Source organism: Anolis carolinensis, chromosome 2 (genome assembly GCF_035594765.1).
Source record: "Anolis carolinensis isolate JA03-04 chromosome 2, rAnoCar3.1.pri, whole genome shotgun sequence".
NCBI classification, from domain to species: Eukaryota; Metazoa; Chordata; class Lepidosauria; order Squamata; family Dactyloidae; genus Anolis; species Anolis carolinensis.
Window position 1 is genome coordinate 153,778,431 of NC_085842.1, and position 11,337 is coordinate 153,789,767.

The following is an 11,337-nucleotide window of genomic DNA, read 5'->3' on the forward strand; positions in this document are numbered from 1 at the left end:
GTGTGTGGGTGGGGGGGGGGGGGGTAACAGTGATGAATATTGAAAAAAAATGATCACACAGACCAACTAGAAAGCCAACAGTATAGTAGGAACTAATTTTAAACAGGTTTATAAACTTATTGGTGTTAATAATCATAGTGGGAGCTTGTATTCTCTTTATCACAAAATCATTTGACATTTATCTCCCTATCAGTTGGCAAGAGCAGGTTTGAACAACACATACAGTGAAATTAATAACTTCAGTTACCACCTTGTAGATTCATGTGTTGATCAACCAATGATAAACACCTTTCTTCGGTGAGTTATACATTTGGCCTGCATGTGGAAAAGAACAAAGCCAAGACAGTCAAATTAAAGAGATTTGATTGAGTTGTAATAAACTAATCCCATTTCTAAACCTTGAAATGTTTCCAGCTGGCTTAGATTGTTGGGGCACAACCCCTGGGAAGCACAAGATAATAATGAAGCCATGGGAGAGATTTGGAAGGCTACAGGTCAACATTTGGGATTGGGAAGAATTTTGTTTCAGTTCATGTTTGAGCAAAATTAACCAAGATTTGAGAAATCTTAAGTGCCTTTTGTCCATCTTCTAGGAAGTGGGGATAAATCTATTTTGGTATTTTTTTTCTAGTCAGAATTTCCAAAATACAAAACACACACACAGAAACCAGAACAAAAACCTGAAAGTAGAAGCATGTGACACTGATACATTTTCCCATTTGTCATCTATGTTTAGAACCAGCATTTTGCATTGTTTGAATGTTAATTAAGACTCATGGAGACTACAGATAAACCCTTGCTCAGACATGAAAACCCATATTTTGGAAGAGTCTCATTCTTCTCTCAGCCTCAGAGAAAAACAATAGCAAACCTAAACATATTTTATCACAAAAAAAATATGATAAGTTTGCTTTGCGGTTGCCATGAGTCAGTAACAACTTAAAGTTTCATAAAACATCTATGTTTATAAATGGAGGAACACTTTATTTCTCAAGAGCCATATTCTCTAGAGAATTAGAGTACCCTGATGAATGCTGCCAGAGCCAAACATGGAACGGGCCCCTTCTTTCTGTTCTTGTATTTTTAAGGTCCAGATTTCCCCCCTGCTGCTAAGATGCTATAGTTTTGATATAAAAAGTTGGGGATAGATGAACAATTCTTCACTGTCTACTCTGAACACTGTCAGTTGCCTTTTGGATATGTCTTTGCAAAATCCTGACAAATTTTAAAAAAAAGAGTTTACAGTTTTCATGTCTTACATTGTTATAATGGCATTATTCCGCTTTAACTGCTAAGTCTGCATCCTGTGAAATTCTGGGGTTTACCATTTATAGGTTAGTAAACCAAACAGCACTTTGGTTGAGAATTCTACATTCCACTCCAGAACTGCAAATTTCATAGGATTTCATAGGAGGCAACCATGGCAATTAAACCATAATCGAGATTGAGTATCCCTTATCTGAAATTTCAAACTCCAGAATACTCCAAAATTCAAAATGTTCCTCATTGGGTGGCTAAGATAATGACATCTTTGTTTTCTTATGGCCCAATATACATACATTTTGTTTTATGCACAATGGGATTAAAAGTATTGTATAAAATGGTAACTCTAATGTGGATAAGCTTGATAAGAATAATGAATTTCATATTTAGATCTAGGTCTCATCTCCAAGCTATGTTATTATGTATGTATATGCAAATACAAGAATTCCAAAATCCCAAAATAAAATAAACTAAAATCCAAAATTACAAACATTCCTGGTCCCAAGCATTAGGGTACTCATACTGTAATACTGCTATAATATGTAGTGTGATGGAGCCACTAGTCATATGGCCTTGCAGAAGAACATGATTGAGGCATATTGAGATAATTTCTGGAACAAAATCTTGCTTTTAAGAACATCTACAATAGGCAAATTAGCTCAGTGAAAAGCCCAAGAGCTCTAGCTAAGCTCCTAGATACTGTGGGAGCCCTTGCTGATGTCAGAATGGTGTATCCATGTGACCATCAAGAAGGGGAAGGGATGACCTCTCCTTTTTTCTCATTGCAATGAAGCCCTGTTCTGACATCAGCAGAGGCACCCATAAATAATCAGCAGCTTGAATAGAGCTCTGTGGCTGGCTACGAGTGATAGCAATTGTGGTGTGGGTTTGATCCATTCCCTTTTCCTGTACTGATTAGTGGGCAGTGCATTGAGTGGAATTGGACCTGTTCCACTGGCTAGACTGTCCCAAAGTCCCAAGATACTCTGGAGTTTTCTGCAAACTCTGCAATATTCTCAATCTTTGCCTAAAATGGAGGTTACATGCTATACTCACTAGAACTGCTGTGTGTCATTAAGACTCCCAACAGTCCAAGTGATGCCTGGATTATTTGAAAAAGGCATTGTTTGTTTTTGGATGTTTGGTAATATCCGTTTGGTAATTTGTAACACTATTTATTAGAAAAAAGTCAGTCTTTGCTTTTGTTTTTTATGAGTGTTCCCATTAGAAATTGCATAAGGATGTGGGTGAACTGCAATTCCCAAAAATCGTGGGTCAATCATGTCAAACCCCGCCAGTATTCAAAGTTGGCCACGTTGTGTCAGTGTATCAGGTTTGGTCCAGATCCATCATCAGCTGGGTTTAGTGCTCTCTAGATGTGTCTGAACAATAACTCCCATATTCCAAGGTCAATCATCCCCAAACCCTGCCAGTATTCAAAGTTGGCCATGTTTGGTCTGTGAGCTAGGTTTGGTTCAGATCAATCATCTGCTGGGCTCAGCTCTCTCTGGATACGGGTGAACTACAACTTCCAGATTCCAAGGTTAATCACCCTCAAACCGCATCTGTACTCAAAATTGGCCATGTTGGGTCATGCTAAGTTTGGTGCAGACCCATCATCGGTAGGGTTCAGAGGGCTCTCTGGATGCAGGGTGAATTCCCATCTGGATGGGTCACCCCCCCCCCCAAACCGCTCCAGTAAGTTATGTTGGTCATCAGGATTATTTGTGTCAAGTTTGGTCTAGACCATTTTATTTCATGTCAAAAGCATTGCATAATAAATACGTTTAAAAGTGATAAAATAAAGGAATCACAAACAGCTAAATAGTTTTGGACCAAAAGCGGGCAACAGCAACCGCATTGTCCGTAGCTTTAAACAACTCCTCCTCCGTGCATGAGGCAGGGCATTGTGGGCAAGCATACATATGAGGAATTGTTTGTTCAGCTCCATAGTCACACAAGATGGAAGATTCCTCCAGGTAGTGCCATCTTGCCAGGTCTAGACCACCATAGGTGGGGTTCAGAGTGCTCTTTGAGTGCAGGACAAACTCGAACTCCAACTATGTTCTGTTTGTCATGGGGGTTCTGTGTACCAAGTTTGGTCCAGATCTTTCATTAGTGTGGGTCACAGTGATCTCTGGAAATGAGAGCCAATAGGAAAGCTGCTGCAAACATACACCTCAACATACATACATATGTTCATTTTTTTAAGATAGATAGATAGATAGATAGATAGATAAATGTAGATATAACATATCTTGATTTCATTAAGGCCTTCGACAAGGTTCCCCATGACCTCCTTGCAAACAAACTAGTCAACTGTGGGCTAGGCAATACTACTATTATGTGGATCTGTAATTGGTTAAGCAACCAAATCCAAAGGGTGCTCACCAATGGTTCCACTTCATCCTGGAAAGAAGTGATGAGTGGAGTGCTGCAGGGTTCAGACCTGGGCCCAGCACTCTAAAACATCTTTATTAGTGTATTGGATGAAGGTTTAGAGGGCATGCTTATCAAGTTTGCAGATGACACCAAATCAGGAGGGATAGCTAATAATTCAGAGGACAGAATCAGAATTCAAAATGACCTTAACAAATTAGAGAGCCGGGCCAATACTAACAAAATTAATAATACGTTTATTATTTAAATGAATTTCAACAAGGACAAATGTAAGACACTACACTTAGGCAGAAAAAATGAAATGCAGGATGGCTGGTTCCAGGCTTGACAACAGTCAATGTGAAAAAGATGTTGGAGTCTTTCTGACAACAAGTTCAACATGAGCCAACAGTGTGATGCAGCAGCTAAAAAGCTAATGGGATTTTGGGTTGCATTAAAATGAGTATAGTGTCTAGACTGAGCAAAGTCATGTTGCCTCTCTATTCTGCTTCAGTCAGAGCTTACCTGAAATACTGTGTCCAGTTCTGGGCACCATAGTTTAAAAGAAATATTGACAAGCTGGAAGGTTTCCAGAGGAGGATGACTAAAATGATAAAACATCTGGAAATCATGCCTTATGAGGACCATCTTAAAGAGCTGGGTATATTTAGCCTGTAAAAGAGGAGGTGGATAAGAGACATAATAGTCATGTATAAATAGCCACGTGAAATGATGTCATAAGGAAGAGAAAGCAGGCTTGTTTTCTGCTGCCCTAGAGGCTAGGATTCGAAGCAAATGATAGAAGAAATTCCACCTGAACATTAGGAAGAACTTCCTGACTGTAAGAGCTGTTCAGCAGTGGAACTGTCTGCTTCGGAGTGTTGTCCAAACTCCTTCCGTTGAAACTTTTAAACAGAGGCTGGATAGCCATCTGTTGGGGGTGCTTTGATTGTTCTTTTCCTGCATGGCAAAGGGTTGGACCAGATAGTCCATGTGGTCTCTTCCAACTCTATTATTCTATCATTCTATGTCTATATGGAAGCAAGTAAGAGCTGCATATTGTTAAGGATTTAAGGCTTGGACACAGCTTTATTTCCAGCATAGTGTGTAGCCCTAAAGAGGATTACATTGAAAGCTGAGAAATCTGAACTCTAGCCCCCATGAACTCTGAAGCTAACTGGATGATTTTGAGCCAGTCACTCCTCTCTTCCAGCCTGATTTATCCCACAGACATCTTGCTGTAAGAAAAAAAAAACTGAGATGAAGTATCTTGCATTTGAAGTCCTTCTGAGGAACAGTTGAATATAGCAAACAGACAAATAAATCCATACAATATTCTCCTGATTTGAGATTTCCTACCCACAAGAGATGAATTTGTTCACGACAAGCTGGAGAAGCTAAAGTAAAAATCATATACGTAATCTATCCCAGAATAGTTTATTCAGGCATTCAGTTTCAGACCTGTGGAAACATGACAACAATGTCTGATGATATTACTGTTTGGATAAAGCCTTTGCTGTTGCAAAAATGGTTATATCCTGTAAGTCATGAAACAATTGCCACTTTTAATTCTATTGTATCATATTGTTTTCTTAACCACGCAGAATTGACAAGAATGGAAACAGTGGACTCACCCTCCAAATGCAACAGTCTTCCCAGCATATTGAAGAAAGATTGAATCCGTTTTGAATGGCACAAGTCTTTCTCAGTTGGAGTTGTCACTCACATTTCCACTGTCATGTTTTGAAAAGATCAAAGTAATGGTAAAAATATGAAAGGCCATCAATGATAAACAATGTGCAAATAGTTGGCATCTCAAATGTGATCATAGATCACATTTATGCAACACATTTGAGCTTTTTTCTTTGAAAACAGCCTTTGAAAGGGGTCCAGAAGTGGCTTATTGTTCACTTCTACCACAAATGTGCATAACTCTTTTCTCAAACTCAGGTGAAAAGGAGAAATCAATGCCTTTTCAAACCTTAGGCTTTGTCAATGCAGCTCAAAGTTGAGGCTAGAAAAATTTCACGCAACAACTGTCATTTGGTTCCATAGGACACATTCACACTTGTACCACTGACATGCACATCTTGCTCGCATGCTACATTCTCACATGCTAAATGTATATCAAAACTGTCAGAAATCTTTGTTGTCAGCAGCCCTCAAAGAGTGGAAAGCAAAGATATTTCCAGGCTCTTCTTTGTCTTATTCAAGTATTAGAAATAGACAAGAAATGGCCCTGATGTAAACAAGACTTTAAGTGATGATACATATTTTATTGATGCAGTAGGCAGGGTGAACCAGAACCTCATGGTTTGACTGCATATACATATATTTTTCTTTTTTCCTCTCCTTCTGTAAGGAAGAAACTACATGTCTCATTTGGGACATGTCTCAGTTTGGACATGTATATAAGACTTCTCTTCCATCATGGACTTTCAGTTATAGATTATCAAGTCCCATTATATACAATGGTATAATAAAACATTGACCATTGTATAAAATGGTGATGAATTCAAACAGGTGTCAGAGAGAGCCTGAGGATCTTTAAAATAGCAGGAGGATATAGCAAGGTATACCTGCACATTAACATAGTACTTGACTCTTTGGAAAAGTTTGGAATCTCTTTCCAAATACTTTTGAGTCATAGTTGATTAAATCTGTTGATGCAGAACTCATGGATGCAGAAACTAACTGTATATGATAATCCTATTCCAACCATGGTCTTCTTTAGCTGTCACACAACACAGCCCACTTAAATAAGCTACCATTAATCACTAGAGGAGATATTGGGAATGTGGACTGTGAGATAAATCTAACACGTTGCTCTCATTCTTGAAGAGCTGATTGGTGTTGCGTATTTGAACTGCTTAGGGTTACATATGTCCAACATCTTGTGGAGCGAAGACAAATGCAAATAATGCATTGATTTTGTCTGTCATCACCTTATTTCCAAGCTGTCCCTTCACACCTTCAAAAATTCTTACTCTCCTCAGTGGTCTCCATGGATGGGCTTCACAGTCCTCATGTATTTTTTTAAAATGTTTTCCTTTCTATGACTTTAACAGTTGCAGCTACATTTCTTCCTTCCTTCCTTCACTTTTCTTAAGATATAATAATAATAATAATAATAATAATAATAATAATAATAATAATAATTCACTTCATTTATATTCCGCCCTTCTCCCTTTGGGGACTCAGAGTGTATTACAACATTTACATACATAGGCAAACATTCAATGCCTTTACAATCACATGAGACACAGAAATACAAACAAAGGCAAGGCTTCTCCTTTCATTTCCAGCATCCTGAGACTGTGCTCATCTTTGGCTCTGAAAGGTGCTTTTCTCCATTTTCAAGCAGAGGAGCCTGTGTTATCACCTCCTGATCATGTGGCTGGCAAGATTGCTTGGAACACCTCTTTGCCTTTTCCCGCCGAAGTGGCATCTATTTATCTATTCACATTTGCATGTTTTTGAATGGCTAGGTTGGTAGGAACTAGGGCTGACAGATGGGAGCTCACCCTGTCTCATGGATTTGAACTGCCAGCCTTCAGACCAGCAGGAGATGTTGACAAACTGGAAAGCGTCCAGAGGAGGGTGACTAAAATGATCAAAGGTCTGGAGAACAAGCCATTTGAGGAGTGGCTTAAAGAACTGGGCATGTTTAGCCTGCAGAAGAGAAGGCTGAGAGGAGACATGATAGCCATGTACAAATACATATGGGGAAGTCATAGGGAGGAGGGAGCAAGCTTGTTTTCTGCTGCCCTGGAGACTAGGACGTGGAACAATGGCTTCAAACTACAGGAAAGGAGATTCCACCTGAACATCAGGAAGAACTTCCTCACTGTGAGGACTGTGGTGGAGGCTCCTTCTTTGGAGGCTTTTAAGCAGAGGCTGGATGGCCATCTGTCGGGGGTGCTTTGAACGCTATTTCCTGCTACTTGGCAGGGGGTTGGACTGGATGGCCCATGAGGTCTCTTCCAACTCTACTATTGTATGATTCTATGATTCTATGATTCTAAGAGTTTAACCCATTGCACCACCACGGCCTTCATAAAATATTGTCTTATCCTAAGTCAGATTGTTGGCCCAGTGAACCATGCTGCAATCTATTCTTTTCTTACTATTGATTTTATATCTAATGAGAACAGCATCTCTCAGATGATTTCAGATTCACCAAATTTACTTTTATTTCCATTGGATTTATATTCTTTAAAAACAAGTACTCTGGCCATTAATTTATATTGGCTTCTATCATTGGCATATTTTTTGTTCACAAATGCTTTTTTATTGTGAAATATATATACACACACATAGAAACATACGATCTTTGATATTCCACAATCAAAATACAAGTATTTTTCCCCAGTCCCACCACTTCCTCATTCCCATTCATGAACCCCCACCCATGACTTCTCTTTACATAATATGAAGGTACAGGAATACTATTGAATATTTATACCTCAGTATGATCAAGCATGTGATCATTTCCCTTGGTTTCACCAGCTATTCTATTATCATTCAGAATCTTATTAATCTTATATATAGCCGTCTGTCCCAGGTTCTCAAAAATACTCATTTTGTTTTCTTCATCATCCTGTATCCCATTTGACATCATTTACTATTAGCATATCAACACATTTTTAAATATCAGCAGCAGCAGCATCAAAGGAATGCAAATCCAATTGTTATCTCAGGTAGAGGAAACCCACTGAATTATCAGGGATGTGGTCAATCAACAATTTCCAATGATTCACTGGACTATTCTAGCAGAGAATACTGATTGGATTCAGCCCAATATATACTGCCCACTTTTCCTTATAAAATAATTACAAGTAATTATAATTCTAGTTTGTTGAAATACTGGATTTTCTTGTTCAGAAAATGTCATTTGGCACAGGAAACAATAAACAGAATTCCATTTGCATTGCTTACTTATGTAAATAGCATTTCTGAGCCCACTTACCTAAAATGTACTTTACCAGGCATCAGCCATGCAGAGAGGTAGGTGTCCATTCTGCTGGTGATTGGCTTTTACCTGGCAGTGAGGTTGCAACATTTAACCATGCACACAGCCAGCCAGTCCCTGGTACATCAGGGTTACTGCCACCATGTCACCGCAAGCAAAGAACTCTCCCCCGATGTTGGCTGGTGATATCACGTTCCTGGTCACATGTCTCAGTACCAAAAATGACATTATCAGAAATGTGATATCACCAGCAAGCATCTCAGAGAGAGACGGCAGTGGCAGATGAGTTGGGAATGTGGGCAGTGGATTGGACCAGATCCAACCCAAATCAATTGTCCACACCTCTGAAACTGTGGGATGTCTCCTGAAATTCCTAGAAGTTGTGGAATAAATCCCATGTTCTGTAGACAGGGATTAACTGCTGCATGCCATGCATCATATGGACTCTCCGCAGCAGCTGAGTGTTGACTCCACTTTATTTTGACCATGTAGACACATCATAGTCTGTTCCACAAAACCAGAAAAATTTCATGTTCTTAAAACCCAATCTTCAATACTGCTAAAGAAAAATCCAGCATTTCATTTCTAACCTACTGCCTGTAGATATATGTCAAAATCCTCAAATTCCATCTTCCTAGGTTTTGCAAGAGGTTACTAGTTTTTTTGGTATGTTTTCAAGCCATTTATTTCATTTGTTAGCCTCAAAGTGAACCTATCATTTGGATTTCTTGGTAAGATTTATTAGGAGAGGAGGGGGGCTTTGGCTTCCTCTGAGGCTGAGAGAATAGGATATGCCTAAAGTTACACAGTGAGCCTTCATGGCTGAGCAAGGATTTGAACCCTAAGCTCTAGAGTCATAGCCCATTCCTTGAAATCTGGACATCACAAATGAATCAGTATAATGGTTTCATGACTCCACTAGAAGACTATTAACAAGAACCATGCTAGACAGCTGTTTATTTTTACCTAAGTAATTTAGATATAGTAAGAGTAAAGTAAATGTTGCTAAACAACTCTCTGATCATTTCTGGTTGAGTAAAAGTCTATAACCTGTCCTTGAACCTGATTTCCCCCTTCTTTCCCCTCATGTTGTTCAGTCTGTGGGAATTATTATAGTGCATGGCAGGAAAGAACATGTCCAATTTGACAGAGATGAAAGAGCTCACGGCAAAACGTACTTTAGGAAAATCAGCATGCTCAGTCAAGTACTGTAAAAGAGATATTCAGGCCCGAGTGCCACAAAACAGCATGACTTACCTTCAGTTGAGGATGATTGTGGTTACAGGAATTCCTAGTCTTCAGTGTTTGGGAAATTTTGGAGCATGGAAGAGAAAAAATATGCCCAGAAAAAAATGTCCTAATGGGGTTTCCCATTATTAAGATACAGCACACTTTGCATTTCATCTCTATATTTGTTAAAATTCTGTTTATAGCAGGGCATCATTTGCCTCTCCAGATGGTGTTTAACTACATCTCCTAACCATCCTAACCAGCATAAGAAGCAGTGAGGAATACTGGGAGTTGCAGTCCAACAACAGTTGCCATACAGGGCACTTACTACAAGCTGCTTTTGTAGAAATCAGATGAATAAAGAGTGAAGTGACCACTATCTTGGTTAACATCTAGGTTCCTCCCTAAAATTCATAGATAACATTAAATCTTACATCCTAGAAATCCTCCAGACAAACCAATAGTTCTGGAAATTTGTTGAGAGTTAGTCGTTTTCCATCCTGCATCAATTCAACTCCTAAATTGGTCCTTGGTTTGTTGTTATTTGTCTGCACTTTTCTTTTCAGTCATTCTTCTCTGTATTGAGAGGTGTTGAGTTTCATTTCCACTATCCCCCCTTATGAATTCAACACTTCGACATGCCAGCTAAATCCATTTGAATTCCATATTGCAAATGAACAAAATGGAGAAAAGTCAAAGGTTAGTGAATACTTCAGCAAAGAATTGTAATGTGAAGGTCTTTTGTGTGATTGCTTTTCTATTATTTTGTAATCCAACCTTTTTGACCACAAAACATTCCCCAACAGTTAACTTCACCACTGTCCAAAACAGAATTCAGAAAATGCAGCCAACTGCCTTTTAAAGAAACATTTTTATAAGACTCCTAAACACAAACAGCAAAAAAAAAAAAAAAAAAAAAAAAAAAAAGCAGGCCTGATGCCTGCTCCGGACCTTCGATCTGTCTTAAATGGGCTGCTTGGGTTGGTCCCATCCCCAGCCCTTGCCCTTGCCCATTGGAAGGCAGGGCCAGGCCTGCTGCTGATTGGCCATTAGGCATGGTGGCGGGAATTTTTCCTGCCATGCAGGGGGCTTCTGGGAGGAAGAAGCCCCCTGCCAGCTCCATGACAGGCCGGAGGGCACCCAACACCACTTGGGAAATGTGAAAGATTGTGGTGGATCTCTCCAGCAGAACAATCAAATTGGGAAGGCAGAAACTGGACAAAAACACTAGTCATACACCAATCCAGCCTTCTAGCTCTAGCAGAAAGGACAACAAGTTTAGTATTCTTCACTAATTTCAGTGGTGCTGTCTAATCACCTCATCATATTGAGAGGGGAAGAATGGATAACCATCCCTTTAAGGAGATAGTCATCCCTTTAAGGGAGAGAATCACCAGGTTTTGAGTTCTGCCTTCCCATCAGAATCACAAATGGAAACTTAAGAGCTGGTAATACATTCATAATTTACATTCATTATGAGGTCAGTATTACCT

The 11,337-nt window shown here is 39.3% G+C and overlaps 1 long non-coding RNA gene across 3 annotated transcripts; it reads right to left on the reverse strand.

Annotated features, from left to right (window-relative positions):
• Window positions 1-31: 31 nt before the first annotated feature.
• Window positions 32-10,736, reverse strand: LOC134296301 (uncharacterized). Of its 3 annotated transcripts, none has more exons than XR_010002997.1 (3): window positions 8,612-10,736; window positions 4,168-5,375; window positions 32-315 (listed from the first exon to the last, which is right to left on the reverse strand). It is a non-coding gene; the product is annotated as an uncharacterized LOC134296301 (long non-coding RNA). The 3 variants fall into 3 exon arrangements; XR_010002995.1 differs by lacking the exon at window positions 32-315 and adding an exon at window positions 2,979-3,400; XR_010002996.1 differs by lacking the exon at window positions 32-315 and having other exon boundaries at window positions 3,880-5,375.
• Between the last annotated feature and the right edge of the window lie 601 nt (window positions 10,737-11,337).